A 22,001-nucleotide genomic window follows, 5' to 3' on the forward strand; every position below is an offset into this window, starting at 1 on the left:
AGCCCAGTTAGGCTACTCAGGGTCAGGGACCTACTTGAGGAGGCAGTCTGTCCATTCTCAGATCTCAACCTCCGTGCTGGGAGTTCCACTGCTCTCTTCAAAGCTATCAGATAGGGGTATTTACCTCTGCCAAGGTTTCTGCTGCTTTTTGTTTAGCTATGCCCTGTCCCCAGAGGAGGAGTCTACAGAGGCAGGTTGGCCTCCTTGAGCTGCAGTGGGCTCCACCCAATTCGAGCTTCCCGGTGGCTTTGTTTACCCACTTAAGCCTCAGTAATGGCAGGCGCCCCTCCCCCAGCCTCACTGCCACCTTGCAGTTGGATCTCAGACTGCTGTGCTAGCAAGAAGGAAGGCTCCATGGACGTGTGACCCTCTGGGCCAGGTGTGGGATATAATCTCCTGGTGTGCCGTTTGCTAAGACCCTTGGTAAAACACAGTAGTAGGGTGGGAGTTACCTGATTTTCCAGGTGTTGTGTGTCTCAGTATCCCTTGGCTAGGAAAAGGGATTCCCTTGCCCCTTGCACTTCCCAGGTGAGGCGATGCCTCGCCCTGCTTCAGCTCTCACTGGTTGGGCTGCACCAGCTGACCAGCACCGATTATCTGGCACTCCCCAGTGAGATGAACCCAGTACCTCAGTTGAAAATGCAAAAATCACCCATCTTCTGTGTCACTCACACTGGGAGCTGGAGGCTGGAGCTGTTCCTATTCGGCCATCTTGGGTGCGAGAATGTTTGCAGTAGCAGTAGTGACGAAAGTCAAAAGGTGGAAACAATTGAAATGCCCATCAACTGATAAACAGATATACAAAATGTCCTATAACTGTACAATAGAATCTTATTTGGCAATAAAAAGGCATGAAGTACTAATACATGCCATAGCATGGATGAACCTTGAAACTTGAGTGAAAACATAGTCAAAAAAAAAAAAAAGACATATTTTGTGATTCTGTTAATATTAAATGTCTAGAACTGGAGGATACATAGGGACAAAAAGTAGAGTAGGTTTGATCATGATTGGAGGGTGATGTGGTGATAGGTGGTGAGAGCTAAAGACTATAGAGTTCCTTGTTTGATGGGACAAAAAATGTTCTATAATTAATTGTGGTGATGGTTGTACATATATGTGAATAGGCTGAAACCCACCAAATTGTACACTTACAATACTTACAATGGATGAATTGTAGACATATCTTCAAAATTGTTTCCAAAAAGGAGAAAAATGTAATGAAATTTATTGCCTCTAAAGAACAGATAGTAGCAGTGGGGGAAAGGGATGCAGGGAATTACTGTTTGTTTCTTTGCTTTGTTTTTCAGTTTTATAGTACTGTTTGATGTTACTAATTAGGTACCTGTAGTACTTTACTAAAAATAAAAGTTAAAAATAACATGCAATAAAAACTCTTACTTTTATTAACAATTAAATTAAAAGAAGCAAAGGCAAATATATGTAGGGAGAACAGTGTCATCATTCCACAATTTTTTGTCTACTTTTGGGGCTAGATAAATTTTGAATTCAGCATTTTTTTTTTTTTTGTATTTTATAAAGGCATTATGGCATACATATTACCCCATCATATCAGAGATAGTGCTACACAATCAAACATATTAGTATTTCTGCTGCCAGATATAGGAATATTTACACTAAATGCAATAAAGACTAAAAAAAAAGCTTTATTATAGTTAAGGCTCAACTTTTGCCACCAAATTCAACTCAATTTTTCTGTCAAATGATTTAGGAAAAAGCAACAACGTGCCACTCTTTTTTTTTTTAATGGATTCTAAATTACAGATGAGTGTTTGTAGTTCTGTAATCCAACATTATCAAATTATATTTCATTTTATCTCATTTTAACATGTAACAAATGCAGGTTTTACATCAATTAGAGGCTTTTGCTTGTGTTAACTATTTTTATTGTTAGAATTTGTTATAAATGAAGCAGATTCTCTGGTAATTTTTATACAGACAGGTCAAGGAATTCCATGTAATCTAGAATCATATCAATCAAGATGAACTATTTTATGTGGGCTTCTGGTGTTACTGCATAAGCTGGAAGATATAAAAATTACGTTTATACTGAATACTGTCAATGTTCAGATACATTCACCATGTTATATAGTTCTAAAGTAGTTTATTTTCCCATATTAAAACTCTCTAACTTTATTTTCTCACTTTCTTAAAATAAAATGTGTCCACAATGAAAAACCTTCTGGATTTGCTTTTAACTTGATTTCCTCAATTCTCTACTGTTTTCCTTCCATATACAATTATTTTCATCTAGTTGCCAAAATGCATCTTGATCATTTCTAAGTCATTTTTCCTTGAAACTTCCCATCAAATTGATGGGGAACTCCTCTCTCTTGACTTTTATATTGTTTATCCAAGCTTTCCTTCTGAGCAAGTAAAATTTGTTTGGACTTATGGAAGATTTTGGACATAATCTGAGGAGTTTAAGTAATATCAAGACACATTTTTAACAAGGAGATTGGCATTCTGTGGAAAATCATGGCTTATACAATTTAAAGAAGTTAGTCGTGTGTGTAAAGCTATATGGACTAGGAACGTCAAATTCTTAGCCAAAGATCCATGATAATTTGCTGCCTTTTCCCCCAGATGCTTGAACCATCTAGGAAGGATATTTCCTACAGGACCCTCCTGAGGCAAAGCCATTCATCGAAGAAGACAACCTTGACGTGGATACTAGCAGAAGTAATATTAGTTTTCCTATTGGGATTGTAAAACTTTAGTTATATTAAAAAAAAAAAAAAAGTGTTCCTTGTAAGTGAGATTAGTCCTTTACTCTTTTCAGGGGCCTTATAAACTTTAGTGACTGATTATGTTCCAAAAGTAGAAAAGGAATGAGATGGATTTAAATTCCTAAACATAATGTTAGGAGATCCAAATAGTAATTCAGTACCATAAATTCTCCTTTGTACTATTTCACCTACAAAGGGGAGTATTTGTTTATTTATTTAAAAAAATCACAAAGGTCAGTTTTTTACATGGCAAAACAAAATACTGCAAGATTCTGAAGATATGCCTCTAATTTTGTTCATGACACTGTGACTAAAAGAACAAGAAACTTAGAGGGAACTTTTCTAGAACATGATTCTTAATTCAAACTGTGGTATGAACTTGACTCTGTAGTTTCTTTGTGTTAAGTAAATTTATAATTGATTAAAATGTGTTGCTTTAAGGAAATTGAGCAGAAATGACAATGATTTAGTTTGAATATAACAGTCCTATCAGACAGCTAAATAAGGTTGGTTATTTTCCACATTACATTAGTTGTGTTTGTATCTTATCGTTATTTGCCTTTGATCTCACTGTCAGAAAGTTTGCTATCATTTTTTATCCCTCCATATTTTTATCAATATCACCTATCTTCAGAATTCCTTCCACATTTTAGAAATTTTTAATTAATATTTGTTAAAGAGCCAGTATTTAAATGCTGTTTTTGATAAATTAAAAATGAAAGGAAATAAACTTAAAACTAAATTTTATTTCATTTTAAATTAAGCAAAAATAAGGAACTAATCCTACCAAGGAAGTAAAAGAAACTTGTCTTATCAGGTATTATGATTTATGGTAATAAACAGTGTGTGATATAAAAATAAGTGTAGGAATAGACAAATTGACAATAAAACAAGATAGAAAGCTCAGAGCAGATGCATGTGCATGCCTAGTATTGTTACAAAATTGATGTGGTATGGCAGAACTCTGATGAGAATAGAGATTCTTGTTTACTCATATTAAAAAAATAGTTGTTTTCCTATGAAATACTATATCCCCAAAGGATTTCAGATTGACAAAAGATAATTTTCTAAAGTTAGAATAATATATGGAAAAATATCTTTAAAATCTTGGTCCTCTGAAAAAATGTCTAAAGAAGCCATTTAAATTTCTGCAATTAAAAAAAAAAAAAAAAGACAAATTTGTCTACATGGAAATTAAGTACTTCTGTTCATCAGACAACAAAAGGAGAATCAAAAGACAAGCTACAGAGTTAAAACATATTAATAAAATACATTACTGATAAAGAATTAATGTTCAGTATGTATAAACAATTTCTAAAAATCAGTAAAAAAAAATGCAAAAAAATCAGACAAAAGAGATATATGGGTTTTTTTCAGATAGAGAAGTAGCAATGACCAATAAACATAAGAGTATGTACAACTTTATTGATAATCGGATAAATGCAACTTGAGATCAGAACAAGATAGCATGTTATATCCACTCAGAGGTACAAAAATTATGAGAATAAATCAAGTTCCATGAATACTGAACAGTTCTGGGAACATAATAGAATTCAATTGGCAATGTTGAGCCAATGAATAATAAGAACTCTCATACACTTTAAATGGGAGTATATAAAGCTATGACTATTTTTGAAAACAATTTGGAATTAAATAGTGAAGTTAAATATCATATACTCTATGGTCCAATGACCTAAGAATTTTATGTCTCTGTCTGTATATGTGTGTATCCTGCATAGATGTACCAAGCAACATGTACGAAATTGTTGTTGGCATTATATTAGCACTACAAACAGACTAAAAAAATCAAATTTTTGTCAATAGGACATTGTATAAACCACTGAATTAAACATTTATTGGAGTATAATTACCGAAAGAAATGTAGCAGTCAAAATAAAAGTACTGCAACTACATGGAAAAAAGGTTAATGGAACATTGAAATATATCATTGAGAAAAAGCAAATTGTGGAAGTCTGCTTATACTCTGATTCTATTTTGATGAAACTCAAAATCATGTAAAATGAATAAATGTTGTCTTGCAATATACATCTCAGGAAAAAAAGGTGGTAGGAAATCAGTGAATTATAAGACAACTTAGGATGCTGGTTTTCAGTGTTGGTAGAGGCCATGAGGAGATGGAGGAAGCCCAGAGGTAGATTTGTTAGTATCAATAATATCTAAGTTCTTAAATTGGGTATAGGAACATGGATGTTTGCTTTTTTATGTTCATAATTGCATATGATGCATATATTGCTTACTGTGAACAAAACATAACATAATAAAATGCTTTAATATATGGGGAGCTCTTAGGACTATGGCATTTACTTAATGTGTGATAATTTTGTTATTATTATATATTAAAAACATGTTGATATTTTATTTATATTTCTTCTAAAATAATGAATCTACAATGCAAATGTGTGTGTATATATATTTAGAGTTTTCTAATGTATTTAATTTCTATAAATTCATGTATTTTGGATTTTTTGTTTTTACTAACTTATCAATGTTTGTTGACAATGACTAATATTCAAATGCTTGGAAAATGCTTCAGAATATATCTACATTAATTTGTAACTTAGACTATCGTATAAAAATAAAATAGTATCAATTTTGTCAAATGAATGCAAAATTTTATTTATGAGTTGTCCAAGTTATAATCTACTCAGTTTTACTATTTATTTTCTTTTTAAAAATGAAAGACTTAAATGCATTTAAAACCTTGTCATTTAAATTTTAATAGTGTTTCCATAATACATTTTGGTCTCATGATTTATTCATTCAACAAATAAATGTGAAAATACATAAAAAGGAAAATAATGTTAGAAAAATTTTGGAGCATACAATCAATGCATTGAATGTAGGGTCATTTCATTAAAATGTAACTCAGCACACATTTATAATAATTTCACTGCTTTTGATATTTTGCCACTTAAATGATTTTTAAAGCTATAGATCATCAGGGAATTTCTCCAAGTGATTTAATGATTGTTAATTTGCAAATGGTTACATTTTCTGTCTCCTGCATGTCCAGAAATGTATTCTTTCAATTTGAGCCATAGATACTTTTTAATTGCAAAAGACATACGAAGTGTAACTAATGCTCTAACCTAACATTTATATAATGTGCTAGTCCATTTAGGCTTAAATAATAGACCACCACATAGATTGGGTGGTTTATAACAACAGAAACTTATTTAATAAAGTTCTGGGGATGGGGAACCCCAAGATCAAGATGCCAGTAGATACAATTTGTGGTAAAGGCTTTCTTCTTCGTTCATAAATGACATCTTTTAGCTGTGCACATGGCAGAAGTTGCACGGGATCCCTCTGTAAGTCTTTTATTAGGATACTAATCCCATTCATGAGTGCTATAGCCTAATCTCCCAAAAACCCCTCCTCTAAAGACATCACATCTGGGGTTAACTTTTGACATATTAATTTAAGGGAACTCTTGTACATAAACAATGTTTTCTTTTAATGCAGTGCTTAGATACTGCTGTAATAGAGTCAGGTTTTCCTCCAATATTCATCCACACCAAAATTAAATAATTATTATCAATCCTATTTCGTCAAAACAAATTAATATACAAGGCAAATATTAGCCACTGTTATTTTTAAATGGTGATACCATTTGTTATATGTTATTATTCTCACAGCTTCATCATTGATACTAATACTGTAGTTAAAACTACAAGAAAATAAATAACATGATTTTGATAACTAAATAGAAATCTCTGTTTAGAACATTGCTTTCCAAAAGAGATACTACTGCCCTATTGGGGTGTTTCAGAAATTTGTGCGGGATATTGTTGGAAAATCTGCATTCAGTAAGGCAGAGAGCCAAGGCTGCTCTCCATGGAGGGACAAGGAAGAATGGTCCCCTATCCCATCTGACTTGTAAACGGCCACTGAACAATTTTTGCATGTGTAAAAAGTATAATGATTTTAGTCTATAATCTTACTCTAGTTTACATATAAACACAAAGTATTTGCAAACACATTTAAAGAGGGAAGTTCAAATACTGTGTAAATCAAGAAATTATACTTTTTGGAAGTAACTCAGCACTTTATCAAGAATTCTTTTGCACGTCTTTTTCTCATGCTTCCCATAGCAATATTGGTCATGCTATTTTAGCTTCCAAAACAACTCTACCAGTGTGCATTTGTAGCTGCTGCATTCTTATATACAAATGTAAACACTCAACTACTTTATTATATTTTCTAGTGTAGTTATACCTCAACATTTTGTACTGAAATTTTCTAGTATAGTTATACCTGAAGATTTATGTATTAAAAGGCTTCTTCTTTATATCATGGTCAGCATTGTATTGATTTTTGAGAGACGGTTAATTGTGTGGATTGGTTATATTATCTGCATTTTATTTCATGATATAAAAGAGAGGACTGGGAATGGTAAGGTTAAGAAGCACTGCATTAGAGGCCACACTAGATGATGATGATCAATATAAAAATTAATTTATTTCTTTAATGCCTACTGTATTCTAAGTTCCTTCTGGGAAACTGAAAAGCCATCAACACAAGTTTTTATGGATCAAACCCTTTGTTGAGCTAGCTTTTACAAACACAATGTTATATAAAAACTTGTGAGTACAATTTTTATTATATTGTTATTTTAAACCAGTATTACTGTTACCTACTAAATATTAAGGGAGATTGAAAAATAAATGATATGAATAGCAATTTTCAAGAACTTGAACCTAAAGAACACTTGTTTGTTACAAAAACTAAAATATCATACTTGATGAACACCATATAGAGTCGTGAACAAGTGCCAAGGAACATAGAGTTGACTGACTGGCTTTAGTTTATAATGGAAGTGACCCTAGTTCTAGCCCTTGCAGAATGATAGAACCACAGAATATAGACATGGGGATATGCCTTTGAAGTAGTAGGAAAAATAGAGACTTTGGAAAGATACGTTCATTAAAGGGAATGCAGCCTGATGTTGACAAAACATATGGTGACTGAGTTAAGAAAATAAAAAAATTGAAGTAATATAATGAAAAATAAGAAGATATTAGCACTAACAAGACATAAATAATATTGTACACCAGAATATGTACATAAACATTTTATTTTAATGCTATGCTTAGATACTGCTGTAAGAGTCAGACTTTCCTCCAGTATTAATCAACAATAAAATAAAATTATTTCAATACTGTTTCTTTAAAAACAAATAAATATACAAAGACAGATATTAGCCATTGATATTTTTTAATGGTGATACCATTTCTTATACTTTACTCTTCTCACAATTTCATCATTTATGATAATATTGTAAGTAAAACTAGAAAAAATTAAATTGAATAACATGATTATTATAGCTAGAATAAATAGAAATCCCTGTTTAAAACATTGATTTTCAAATGGATAATACTGCCCTATTAGGGTGTTTAGAAATTTGTGCAGGAGATTTTTGAGACAATCTGCAATCAGTGTGGCAGACAGCCAAGGATGCTCTCCATGGATTGACAAGGAAGAACTGGAAAAATAAGGTTAGAAGATGTTAGAGAAAACAAAAAAGCTATAAAAGCTTTAGAGATGATTCACAAACTTGTGATATAGAGAAAGCCATGATAGATAGATAGATAGATAGATAGATAGATAGATAGATAGATATCATTTAGATATAGATAGATAATATAGATATATATGTGTGTGCATGACTATTGTTTTCAGTATCTAGAATGTTGAAAATCAACATTGCTACTTTATTAAACAAATGCATTAGTTATTGGCTTTCTTCTCTTTTTGGCCCCTAAGTCTCTGCTGTCGTACTTTCATGACTGCTCTTATAAAATCTGTTATAGTTTAGTTATTCATATGTTTTTTCGCTATACTGTGCTCTCCTTGAAGGTAAGTATGATTTGAGTTGTTTTACATAATTTACCACACATGAAACTGATACTTAATAGATGTTTGAATAAATGAATACTGGGGTAAATGAATTATTACTATTGATAATATTACATTACAACATTCATAACAGGATTTCTTTTTTATACAATGTATTAAATTTACATGATCTTATCATCATTCACAATTATTTACAAAGTATGTCATTGTCCATTTCAACAGACTTGACACTGTTCAGTAAATCTCATTAAATTATAATTTATATTTTTATATCAGTTGAGTCAAATAAGTTGTGGAACTTTGAGATGTTAGAACCTTATTCATCACCAGTAGTACTGCACATACACACACACAAACACACAGACATACACATACAAAGTATAGATAGAGGCACTTGAGTGTGCATATATGAAAAACTTTTGTTAGTGCCAATATGCTTTTATTCTGATGTGTTGAATTGATACAAATAAAAAATTCTTAAACATTCATTTTTACATTCATTCACCATATTTATCACATTCCAACTTTTATTTTTTTCATGTTTTCTTTGGGAAATATAGCTGACATTTGGTAACATTTGAAAAGTAAATTGAAGTATTTAAAGAATAACTTGCCAATATCATAAAAATTTTAAATTTTCATAACTTTTCATTCAATATTTTTACTTCTGGAAATTTATCCAACAGATGCACTCACACAGTAGCTAGCTAGCTAGCTAGGTATGGAGTTAGATAGATACAGGCATTATCTTGGCATGGTTTATAAGCACGAAAATTTTCTGTGGCCTAAACGTCCTTTTATTTGAGACTGGATAAATGAATTTTTGTATATACAAACATTGCAATAATTATTAGTGGTTTAAATTAAAGAGGTTGATCTATATTACTCTAAATGGAAAAATATTCATTTTGTTATTTAGCTAAAAAATTAATCAAGGTTAAAACAAAATACACAGTAGCTCCCATTTATGAAAGAAAAAAAAAAAAGAAACATTCTGGAAGAATGCACACCAATGTGAGTTCACTATAATTTCTTCTAGAAAATGAAATTAGTCATTCCAATGAATAGGAAGAAAATTAATATCCCTCATTATGATTCGGTTCCTTAAAATAAACATACATTAACTTTACAATTAAAGTATCTGGCAGAATATGACAGTGTAACCAGGCAAAAATTTGCCAAGCCTTCCCTAAAATGCAGTGTACTTTGAACACAAAAATATGTCTTTAGAACTATGTTCTGTGTTCAAGTTGTCAAAAGTGAATAATATTTATAATTTCAAGTGACCCAATATAAATGAGACAGAGGAAGTTAATGTGATATCTGAGTTAGACAATGATTTCAAACTATCCTCCACTGGTCTGTTAAAAAAATTAAAAAGTACTATGAATAAAGAATGAAATTGACTGACTTGAAAGTCACACCATTTTTTTCCCCTTCTGACTAGCTGTGATGGAGATGCCTGATGACTTCGTGAAGTACCCAGAAGGCAGGAAGCAGGGAACAATCCAAAAAGCTAAAACTATAAGCCATGAGCATACTGGGCAGTTGAGAGGTGACGATTCTTTGAATATAAAAAATGTAAGCTAAATGCTTAAAATAATGATTTAATATCCCAGTGTTTGTCCCAACTGATCAGTTTTCCTAGAGCTGGTTCATAATGTCCTGTTAGATTTATGTCATTTTAATCTATAATATTAAGAAACCCTATGAAATTTTACATATGTATCCTACTTCAATAAAATTTATTCTAGTTCTAAAAACTTGTAATGAAAATTTTCTTCTTTTTAATGTAAAACTTTTTAAAGGAATGGCTCAGTTTTCAGAACTGTTAATATAATAGCTATTATATTTTTAAGATAAATTCTTTGGGAGAAAACACTATTTTAAAAAATAGCTTTAAAATCTATTCATGTTGAGAAACAGCTATACATGGCTTGGCTAAACAACATTTGTAGTACAAAAGCCACTATGAAAACTTGCCCAAATCATTTACCTAAAAGAGCCTAGTCATTCTCTGAATGTGTCAAAAGATCACAACACCAAAAGCTCTTCAGAGCTGCCTGCCCATTACTCAATTATCCCTTAGAGGGATGGTAACTGCATCATAGATTACAGCTTAACTCTATTTTCCACAACATGATAGTTTATAAAATTACCGTCTATGCTATAGCATTTCTGTTTGATTTATGTCCAGCCTGAGGCATAAAATCTGTTTCCTTCCAGGAGGAAATTATGCTTTCCTGAATAGAAAGAGTAGATGACAACCATAAAATAACTGATTTATCCCCCCTCCCCCAGTCACCTACGTTCTTTATTTCTAACAAAAACACAAAGAATAAGGAGATGTTAATGTTTCTAGTTTTGGCAAATGAGATATAGTTTCTTAGTTGATTTGTTGGAAACATGTGCTTCTAAACTTTATACTATAGCCAGTGTTTGTCCAGAAATTAAAATTTAGAGCTAGAAGAGAAAATGAATAAATCTCAACTTTGTTATTCCGCCCCATTTTTATGCCATTGTCCCTTTTATGAAACACTTAATCATTTTTTGATGTGTGCAACTTAGTGAGTAATGATGTTTAAAGCGGACCTTGGCAGATCACAGGTTAACTCAATTTCCATTTACTCATGTATAAGAAATTTTCCCATTTAAACAAAGTAAGAAGAGCAAGGAGGAACCGTTTTTAAAAGTATGTCGATACATGGTATGGGAACAAAAGTAAAACAGTCTTATAAGAAATTAGAGAAAAAGTGTATATATTTTGGCAGTGAAGATTAGAAAAGAGACAATGAAAAATGACATAAATTAGATGACACCTGAAGGTACAGGTTACATTATTTTTTAACAGCAAATTCCACTTTGATGTGATATTTAATGAAATACTATTTTTTAAATACTCTTATTTGTTGTTTAAAGTCTAATTTTGGTGGAGTAAAATGAGGTAGATGGAACAAGATATTTTTCTTTTTCAAGCCAACAGGAAGCACATGGTTGTGTTCCTCTAGATTCCCATTCTATGCAGGCACAGATCATTGTTCTTAAAGAAGAATGTGAAATTTCCATATGAATTATATCAATAAAGTAGTAGTTACCCTTCAATTTTCAGAAAAACTGTAATCTTTATTTTGCTTCTTCCAGTTTCAGCACTGAAGACTAAAAGGGTGGCAACAGGTACAGGTAATAAAGCAACTCAGGCTTCCACTTGAATAAATAAATGGGTTAGGACCTTGACAGATGGTGCTCATAATGGTTCTTTCGATGGAAAAATTATCCCATCTTTGAGCTTGGGCTGTGCAGCCACCCTTATCAAATTGGAACTCCTGATGAAGTATTACTGACATAATTTCAAAGAAAAAAATCGTCTGTCAAAAAAGTCAGTAACCCTTCTGAATGTGTTTCCTAATTATTGCCATAAACAACGACTCAAATTTTAAGTGAACTGGTGTATTAGTCAGGGTTCTCTAAAGGGACAGAATAATAGGATAGATATACATGTGAAAGGGAATTTATTAACGAGTATTGACTCACAGGATCGCAAGGTGAAGTCTCGCAATAGGCTATCTGCAAACTGAGGAGCAGGGAAGCCAATCTGAGTCTCAAATCCTCAAAAGTAGGGAAGCCAATAGTGGAGCGTTTAGTCTGTGGGTGAAGGCCCAAGAGCCCCTGGCAAACCACTGGTCCAAGAGTCCAAAAGCTGAAGAACTTGAAGTCCAATATTCAAGGACAGGCAGCATGAGCACGGGAGAAAGATGAAGGCTGGAAGGCTTAGCAAATCTAGTCCTTCCACATTATTCAGCCTGCTTTATTCTTGCTGTGCTGGGAACTGATTAGATCGTGTCCACCCAGATTGAAGGTGAGTCTGTCTCCCCCAGTCCAAACGTTAATCTCCTTTGGTATCACCCTCAGAGACACACCCAGGAACAGTACTTCGCTTCCTTCAATCCAATCAAGTTGACACTCAATATTAACCATCAGAATTGAATAAGCATTTTTGTTTTTGTAAATTCAGCCTCAAAGAACTGCTGAGCAAACATCATGATTGGAAAGGAATTAGCTAGATTGGATCGAAATTGCATGGAAACACACCATTGGGAATTGGACAATGAGAGGTTCTGAAAAGGGATTCTGGGCTTACATTGTGAGAATTAGGAAATATCTTGCAGATTTGGAATTATTACAAGATACATGAAATGTGCAGTGAATATCATATCATTTTAATGTGCCCTTTACTTGACAGATTATAACCCTTTTGTTTTCCTTTTAAAAGGACCATTTTGAGCCAGGAGAACTATGGAAGACACAACTGCTTTCTTCCCTCCAGGAAATGTATCCCAGTGCTTTTTTTTTTTGGCTTTAGTTACCGTAATAAAGTAGAAATCACAATATCCACCATCCTAGACAGCAAGATGGGAAAGTTTGAGATGTCATTGGAATTTTATCTTAAGTGCTAGGGTTTATTTTAAGTTGTAAGTTAACATTTATTTCCTTCTAAAGAAAATGACTCACATCTATGAGAAAAGGGTGAAATTTGAAAAAAAAAAAAATCTATGGCATTATGTTTTTAAAAATATAACACCTTAATTAATAAAATAATTGCAAATAAACCAGTTACTTTTTATCATTTTTCCACTAAAAACTGGAAGTAAAGCTAAACATTATATTTCTAATATATGCATAGTTTTTAAAATCAAAAGCTAGCAAAAGACCTACAAAGGATCAATATTTCCATTTGGCATATTTTATATATGGCTATATACATTCAAACCTGACTTTGTCAGCCTTTATTAGAATTTTATTTCAGCAAAGGACAGTGACACATTTAAATTTTATTTCACTCATTCCAGTAGTGCTTTCTAGCATAAATAATAGCACACAAAAAATATAAGCAATCAAAGTAGGTTTATGGCAATAACAAAAAACTTCAGTAACCTGATATAAAAATCCAATTTAAAAATCAAGAAACATAAAATATGCAAACAACCAGGAGAATTGTTGAAATAATCTTTTGCTTGGAAACATGCCATATTCCAAGTATATGGGTAATATGTCTAAAAGTAGAGATACTGAAAAAATTTATAAGAGAGGCTAAATATTTTCATCAATATCATTAGACTTTCAGCTTTTACAAAACAAATATCGAATCACCATTGGAGGTCCAGGTTTACCTGTTGTGATACTGCTACAATCCTCTTCTTACAATAATTCCAATTAAATCATAAATTTAAATGAAACTGGTAGAAACATTGGGACTCCCACATTTGGCTTTACAAATCTATTACCCCTCAATGGGGGTTGTGGATTGTGTGAAAATATTTTGCTGTTGTAAAATCAGGTGGTTCAATTAAATATATAAATTGATGCAAACCAGAGAGTATTTTGCTGATGCTATGCTTTTTAAAGAAAAAATGGAATTACAGTCTTGTAAACTAATGAAATCTGTCACAGAGCTGCTAATATATTCCAAACATAATTTTGTTAAAGGCAGATTTTTTTGACTATATGGCATGGCTAGTAGCATTTTCTCCAATAAAGGGAAAAAATAGAGACGTTTACCTTGGCTGTTTAAAAAAATTGTATATATTTAGGTCCATCTATATATGATATTTGTTTATGTGATTCTGAAACATTTGCATAGAATGGTTCATAGTTACTCAAATTCAAAACAAAGGATTTTGCTTTGTATTTGCTAGAGTTGTAAAAAAAATTATTGGTTAATGGGCACTACTTTAACTGGCAAAAACTCTTAACAAGAGGAAGATTCTATGAAGTCCTTCACAATGTGGAAAATCATATTTTTAACAATTCATATTTTCTCAAAAAATATGCAGATAATGTTTTAAATTCTCACTTAATATAATTTTAGATAAGGCTATTTTAGTGAAAAAGCTGTCTAACAAAAAGTAAGAATTAGTCAAGTACAAAAAATTCTAAATATTTTTAAACTAGAGAAAGGGCTTTAATGAAAATATTTACAACTCAAGATCATTTCTGCTTTAAACATAGGATATTACATATACTAAGAAATTAAAATGATTATAATAGAGATGTGGGAATAGAGACAAATCTCTCTTTTTTAGAAACGTATGAGTATTTCTAAAATATGAGTATTTAAAACTTCTTTCCCAGAGTATTTAAAAACAGATATTATGACCTCATTGGCCCCTTACCTGATAGATTCCATGAAGATAATCAAACTCACAAAATGTGATCATTGTAATGAGCAGGAGTTCTGTAAAAAAAGGAAAGTCAGAAGGTTAATTTTCCTCTAGCAATACTGAAATAGACTCCTTGAAGCAGCTCTTTGCATAAGGAATAAAGAATAAAGCTAAATAAGGATGCATATTTAAAATACATCTGTCTTTTCTATCACCACACCCCCAATCCCCAAGCAATTTTAATTTTGAACTAGAACCCAGCAGATATGCAAACTGTTTCTGTAAGATCACAATAAATAAAAGAAAACATGAACTGAGAAAAGGAAAAAGGGACCCCAAGCAAAATACCATGGAAAAATTTCTATATATGAGAGAAGTTACTAAGGCAAAATTAGCCAGAGAAGTCAGCTTACTACAGTAATGTAATCAACAGTGGTCTGCTTAGAGGCTGAGTTAGCTAATGGACAATAATTTAGTTTGATAAAAATGTGATGCCTATAAACTGTGGAAGGGGCTTGGCCGGTCACGGTGGCTCACACCTGTAATCTCAGCACTTTGGGAGGCCAAGGCAGGTGGATCACGAGGTCAGGAGATCGAGATCATCCTGGCTAAGATGGTGAAATCGCATCTCTATTAAAAATACTAAAACAAAATTAGCCGGGCGTGGTGGCAAGTGCTCAACCTAAATGTTCTATAAATTTAACAAGCAAACTCTGGTAGTCAACTTGAAGGCAGGTGTTTGGCTTTATTTTTTCCCTTTCATTCATTACCTGAAATAGAGTGAAGTAAGCTGTCAGGCTAAATAAATATTTGGTAAAAAAAAATTAAAGCATATTAAAAGAACATATTTATTTTGTGGTTACATGAACATTTGTAAAGTTCTTTATAAAACTCACATATATCTCCATGTATCTTGCCTGCTAAATGCATAATTGAATACCCTATGTTACATAGTCTATGAGAATGATCAAAACAACGTGAAGTTAATAGTAAAATAAATTTTAACATATAGCAGGTATGCTTTTAACTAGTGTGAAATGATCATATATGTTATTTAAGACATGGAGTCTTTTTTCAAAGAGTAGTGCCAAAAATTATAGCAGGATACTGAATATCTCTATTGAACTCCTATTTCTTTTCTTTTCTTTTTCTTTTTTTTTCTTTTCTTTTTTTTTTTTTTGAGATAGAGTCTCGCTCTGTCATCAGGCTGGAGTGCAGTGGCGCGATCTCAGCTCACTGCAACCTCCGCCTCCCGGGTTCAAGCAATTCTCCTGCCTCAGCCTCCCGAGTAGCTGGGACTACAGGCATGCCACCATGCCCAGTTAATTTTGTGTTTTTAGTAGAGACGAGGTTTCACCATGTTGGTCAGGATGGTCTCAATCTCTTGACCTCGTGATCCACCTGCCTCCGCCTCTTAGAGTGCTGGGATTACAGGCGTGAGCCACAGCGCCCGGCCAAGAACTCCAGCTTCTTCTGGAAACCACATCACTGCTTTTCGCTCAGCCACCCAGTCACACGAATAAAATAATTTATGTTATTATAGACTCCAGTACCATGGAGAAAGTTGGATGTTTTAAGGACTGGCACCTGGACTAAGCTGGAGCAATTATAGCCATTCTAAGAAATTTTAAAATGTAGAATGAGAGAAAGAATGTGTTCATGTCTTCAGTTGCAAAACTCGTGAAGCTTAGTAATTGCCAGTACCTAAGTTCTCTAAACAAGGAAGGATTCAGTCTGAGAAAAAGAAGCCTGCAAAGGAAGGGGGGGGGGGGGGGGAGAGAGGGAGAGAGAGAGAGAGGTGAAATCAAAAGAAAGTCCTACCAGCTGCACCATGATGTTTTAAAATTACATGAACCTTCCAAAACATTTCCCTTTTATGCCTGTGTAGTTGGGTTTGAATTGAATTTCTTCCACTTGACACCAAAAGTTAATGACTTACATACAGTAGTACAGAGACAAAGCAATAACACAGGGAGAATTGCTTTAATGAAAATTTCTTACACTTAAGCTTAAGTTTTTCTTTTTTATTGCCAGATAACAAAATGTTTGTTTGCCAGCATTTTGATATATAGATTTATCAAAAAATATTATGAACTATGCTTAGCATTTAAAGATTATATTGGAACAACATTTTATTAAATTGTTCTAAAGAATAGAGGGTGATGATTTTTTTTTTCTTTTTATTTTACTTTAGTTCTGGGATACGTGTGCACAGGTTTGTTACATAAGTATGCGTGTGCCATGGTGGTTTGCTGCACCTATCAAACCAACATCTAGGTTTTTAAGCCTCACATGCATTAGATATGTTTCTTAATGTTCTCCCTCCCCTTGTCCCACACCCCCCAAAAGTCCTGGTGTGTGTTGGTCCCCTCCCTGTGTCCATGTGTTCTCACTGATCAACTTTCACTTATGAGAACATGTAGTGTTTGGTTTTCTGTTCCTGTGTTAGTTTGCTGAGGATGATGGCTTCCAGCATCATCCATATCCCTGCAAAGGACATGATCTGATTCCTTTTCATGGCTGCATAATATTCCATGGTGTGTATGTGCCATGTTTTCTTTATCCAGTCTATCATTGATGGGCATTTGGGTTGGTTCCATGTCTTTGCTATTGTAAATAGTGCTGCAATAAACAAATGTGTGTATGTGTCTTTATGGCAGAATGATTTATATTCCTTGGGTATACACCCAGTAATGGGATTGCTGGGTTAAATTGTATTTCTGGTTCTAGATCCCTGAGGAATCACCACACTATCTTCCACAATGGTTGAACTAATTTCCATTCCCACCAATAGTATAAAAGTGTTCCTATTTCTCCACAGCCTTGCCAGCATCTACTGCTCCTTGACTTTTTAATAATTGTCATTCTGACTGGTGTAAGATGGTATCTCATTGTGGTTCGGGTTTGCATTTCTCTAATAATCAGTGACTTTGAGCTTTTTTTCATATGTTTGTTGGCTACATAAATGTCTTCTTTTGAGAAGTGTCTTTTCATATCCTTTGCCCACTTTTTGATGGGGTGTTTTTTTTCTTGTAAATTTGTTTAAGCTTCTTGTAGATTCTGGACATTAGACCTTTGTCAGATAGTTAAATTACAAAAATTTTCTCCCATTCTGTAGGTTGTGTGTTTACTCTGATGATAGTTTCTTTTGCTGTGTAGAAGCACTTTAGTTTAATTAGATCCCATTTGTCAATTTTGGCTTTTGTTACGATTGCTTTTGATGTTTTAGTCATGAAGTCTTTGCCCATGCTTATGTCCTGAATGGTATTGCCTAGGTTTTTTTTTTCTGGGGCTTTTATGTGTTTGAGTTTTAAATTTAAGTCTTTAATCCATCTTGGGTTAATTTTTGCATAAGGTGTAAGGAAGGCATTCAGTGTCAGTTTTCTGCATGTGGCTAGCCAGTTTTCCCAGTACCGTTTATCAAATAGGGAATCCTTTCCCCATTGCTTGTTTTTGTCAGGTTTATTGAAGATCAAATGGTTGTAGATGTGTGGTATTATTTCTGAGGTCTCCGTTCTGTTCCATTGGCCTATATGTCTCTTTTGGTACCAGTACCATGCTGTTTTAGTTGCTGTAGATTGTAGTATAGATTGAAGTCAGGTAGCGTTATGCCTCGAGCTTTGTCCTTTTTCTTTAGGATTGTCTCGGCTATACGGGCTCTTTTTTCGTTCTATATGAAATTTAAAGTAGTTTCTTCTAAGTCTGCAAAGAATTTCAATGGTAGTTTGATGGAAATAGTGTTTAATCTATAAATTACTTTGGGCAGCATGGTCATTTTCACGAATCAGATTCTTCCTATCCAAGAGGATAGAATGTTTTTCCATTTGTTTATGTATTCTCTTATTGCCTTGAGCAGTAGTTTGTAGTTCTCCTTGAAGAGGTCTTTCACATCCCTTGTTAGCAGTATTCCTAGGTATTTTATTCTCTTTGTAGCAATTGTAAATGGGAGTTCATTCATGATTTGGCTCTCTGCTTGTCCATTGTTAGTGTATAGGAATGCTTGTGATTTTTACACATTGATTTTGTATCCTGAGACTTTGCTGAAGTTGCTAATCAGCTTCAGGAGCTTTTGGGCTGAGATGATAGGGTCATGAATTTTTTTTTTTTTTTTTAGATAGAGTCTCACTCTGTTGCCCAGGCTACAGTGCAGTGGTACAATCTCAGCTCACTGCAACTTCCACCTCCCGGATTCACGCCATTCTCCTGCCTCAGCCTCCCGAGTAGCTGGGACCACAGGCTCTCGCCACCACGCCCAGCTAATGTTTTGTATTTTTAGTAGAGATGGGTTTCACTGTATCAGCCAGGATGGTCTCGATCTCCTGACCTCGTGATCCGCCCGCCTCGGCCTCCCAAAGTGCTGGGATTACAGGCATGAGCCACCACGTCCAGCCAGCCATGAATATTTTGTCTTCCCTATAAGCTTAGGTTTTCCCAATGAAAAATTTTCTTTCTGCCTATTTTAAATTACACTTGTATATTCTTTAAAGCTATGTGTTTTAAATTATTTCTACATTTTGTGAGTTACTTTTATTTAAAAATAACAAAGTTACATGAAGCAAAGAAAGTCTTAAACATTATTTGCTGTGTTGTTTCTGTGATTCACTTATGGCTCTTTTTTATTTGTAAAAAATAAAATTTGAAAAATTTTAATCTAATTTTTAAAAGCACTTTTTGTTAAATTTCTGATTAATTAACATGGAATATCCATGAACATTTTGCAAGTCACTTGTGCCTAATGACCTTTTCCAGTGTGCTATTTTGGGGCCAGCATGGTTTCTAGAACCAGACTACCTTTAAGTTCTAGCTTCATCTGTGTTACTTAAAGAAGTCAAATAATTTCTCTGTGATGTATTTTTCTTATCTGTGATATGTGGATAATGTTAATACCTGAGTCATAGAGCTGATATGAGGATTAAATGAGGATTAATACATGTGAAGCAGTTTGTGTCATGACTAAAACGCTGCAAGCATTCAGTATATGGTTTTTTGCATTTTATTAGCCCTTACAGACATGAGAAATGGTATTTTAATTGAGACACACTGAATCACAATGAAATACAAAGAGCAAAGAGGGATATCTTTGGGAAAGGCATTTAAGGTACATAGGAAATTTTCTTGTTCCGTTAAAGCAAAAATGAACTGTAGATAAAAACTAGTTAGAGACCTTAAGCAAAGTCTTTTTGGCTTTTTCTTTTTCTTTTCTTTTTTTTTTTTTGGTTGCATTCTTTTTCACTCCCATTTAGCTTACAAACATTTTCTAATCCTGAAGAAAATTATCATTACATAAGTGTAAGGCCTTGCTGAAAGCCAGTGGCATTAAGAAAGGGTTCTATTTACCTCACTTTATAGGCTCTGGGCATGGTTATAGAGTGATTCTGCCTGAGAATATCTATCCATTCAATATATTCACACCGATGAAAGCAGTTTTCAAAAGCGTTGCTTCAGAAAATGTCATTACTGCTAACGGAGTGGAATATCACTGGTTTAGAAAGTTTCCGAAGAGCTATTTCTCAGTTTGAATTCCAGTTTATGCCAGTTATTACATGCAGTTTTCTAATATCACTAGCAGCTAACAAATCTGTCCATTCTTTTGGAAATGCTAACAGAGTTCTAGTGCCAAATATATATAGATATAATATGGAATCATTTAAAGTTAAACAGAAAATGAGGTCAATTTTATTACTCCTCAAACCAATTTTTGGAGCAATGTAAACATCGCTATGATTTTTTTAAAAAGAGACATTGATCATAAAACTTTTATGTTTGATAGACAATGGTATTGTACCTTCTCAAATGGGGCTTAAATTGAGGAATATCTGTGATGAGACAGACATAATACAGAATTGGAGAATGAATGTCAGAAACTAATAAAGGCCACTATAATGAATATTTCTACTTTTAAGCACTTTAATCATTACAATTTAAAACAGAAACTCACTAAAAAGAAAAATAATAATTACCATAGACAAGTCTTTGGAATAAAGACAAAGCTATAGACAGTGAAAGAATTTAAAAACAGCTTTTTAAATTATTATGCTAAAGAATTTAAAAATAGCAAATGATTTAACTCAATAAGCTGTAATATAAATAAAAAATAAACTTAGGGAAACAACACTAAGTAGAGCGAATTAAAGTGTGAATTAATTGCCTATCATTAAAAAAAAAAAAAAAGAATGGATTCTTTGAAGTCTTACTAACTTACCATGAAGGTGAGCACAAAGAGAAACAAACGAACCTCACGTTTTAAACTTAGAATATGAAACCCCAAGTAAAGTATTAGCAGTTGAAATGGAAGAATATTTTAAAAGATGGATGGCCATGACTGCATAGCATTCATTCACATTATACAAAGATACCTCAACATAAGAAATCGAATCCAAAGCCATATCTAACTACATTAATTGTCAAAATGGGAAACATCTATATGATTATCTCAATAGTTGCTAAATAGCAATTTTTTTAGAGGCTAGAACTTGCGAAATATTTATTATTTCTTTGTGTTGGGAACATTCCAAATCTACTTCTCTAGCTATTTTGAAATATACAATAAATTATTATTAACTATAGTCATCCTATTGTGCTACCAAATAAGAGATCTTATTTCTTCCATCTAACTGTATGTGTACAAAAACACAATTAAAAAATATTTGATCATATTTAACAGTAATTAAGCTTTTAAAAATATGAGACCTATTAGTAATAGACTTGAACTTACTTATTTGGTGGAAACACTGGTCTTGGTTGCTATGAATCTGTTGAGTCTTTGTATATCTCTCTTCATTTGAATAGTCATATTTTTGGTGTGCAGATACCAATATTGATAATTGGATGCCGCCCCAGACCCCACTGGAGTTGAACATGCACTGTACTGACTTTCTAAAATATTAACATTTCCAAACTCCAAAACACGTCTTGACTAAGGATTTCTGGTTGAGAAGTTTTAGTGTTATAGTAATGGTGATTTTTTAAAAAATGTGTATTGCCTCATTACATTAAAAATAAAAAGAAAAACCAATGAATTTTACCTAATTTACATCATCCAACATCATCCAAGAAACATCATCCAAGAAAGAAAATAGATGATCTCTTCTAGGGCTCACAAAGACTACGTTGCAGTTTCACCTAATCAACCCTTCTGCCCAATGCTAACCTAGGTTAGTGCTGCTGGCTTTGGTAATTTATAAATGAAAACATATTGCATGTAATATATGCT

At 33.0% G+C, this 22,001-nt stretch overlaps 1 long non-coding RNA gene across 6 annotated transcripts in view; it reads right to left on the minus strand.

The window, feature by feature from the left end:
• The window catches only part of LOC103240529 (uncharacterized), a 377,357-nt gene that overhangs the window by 69,959 nt on the left and 285,397 nt on the right, over positions 1 to 22,001 (minus strand). For all 6 annotated transcript variants that reach the window (XR_012095030.1, XR_500017.3, XR_012095031.1 and 3 more), the window contains one exon: positions 14,801 to 14,862. This is a non-coding gene — a long non-coding RNA (uncharacterized lncRNA). The remainder of the gene's footprint in view (positions 1 to 14,800; positions 14,863 to 22,001) is intronic.

Source organism: Chlorocebus sabaeus, chromosome 13 (genome assembly GCF_047675955.1).
Source record: "Chlorocebus sabaeus isolate Y175 chromosome 13, mChlSab1.0.hap1, whole genome shotgun sequence".
NCBI lineage: Eukaryota > Metazoa > Chordata > Mammalia > Primates > Cercopithecidae > Chlorocebus > Chlorocebus sabaeus.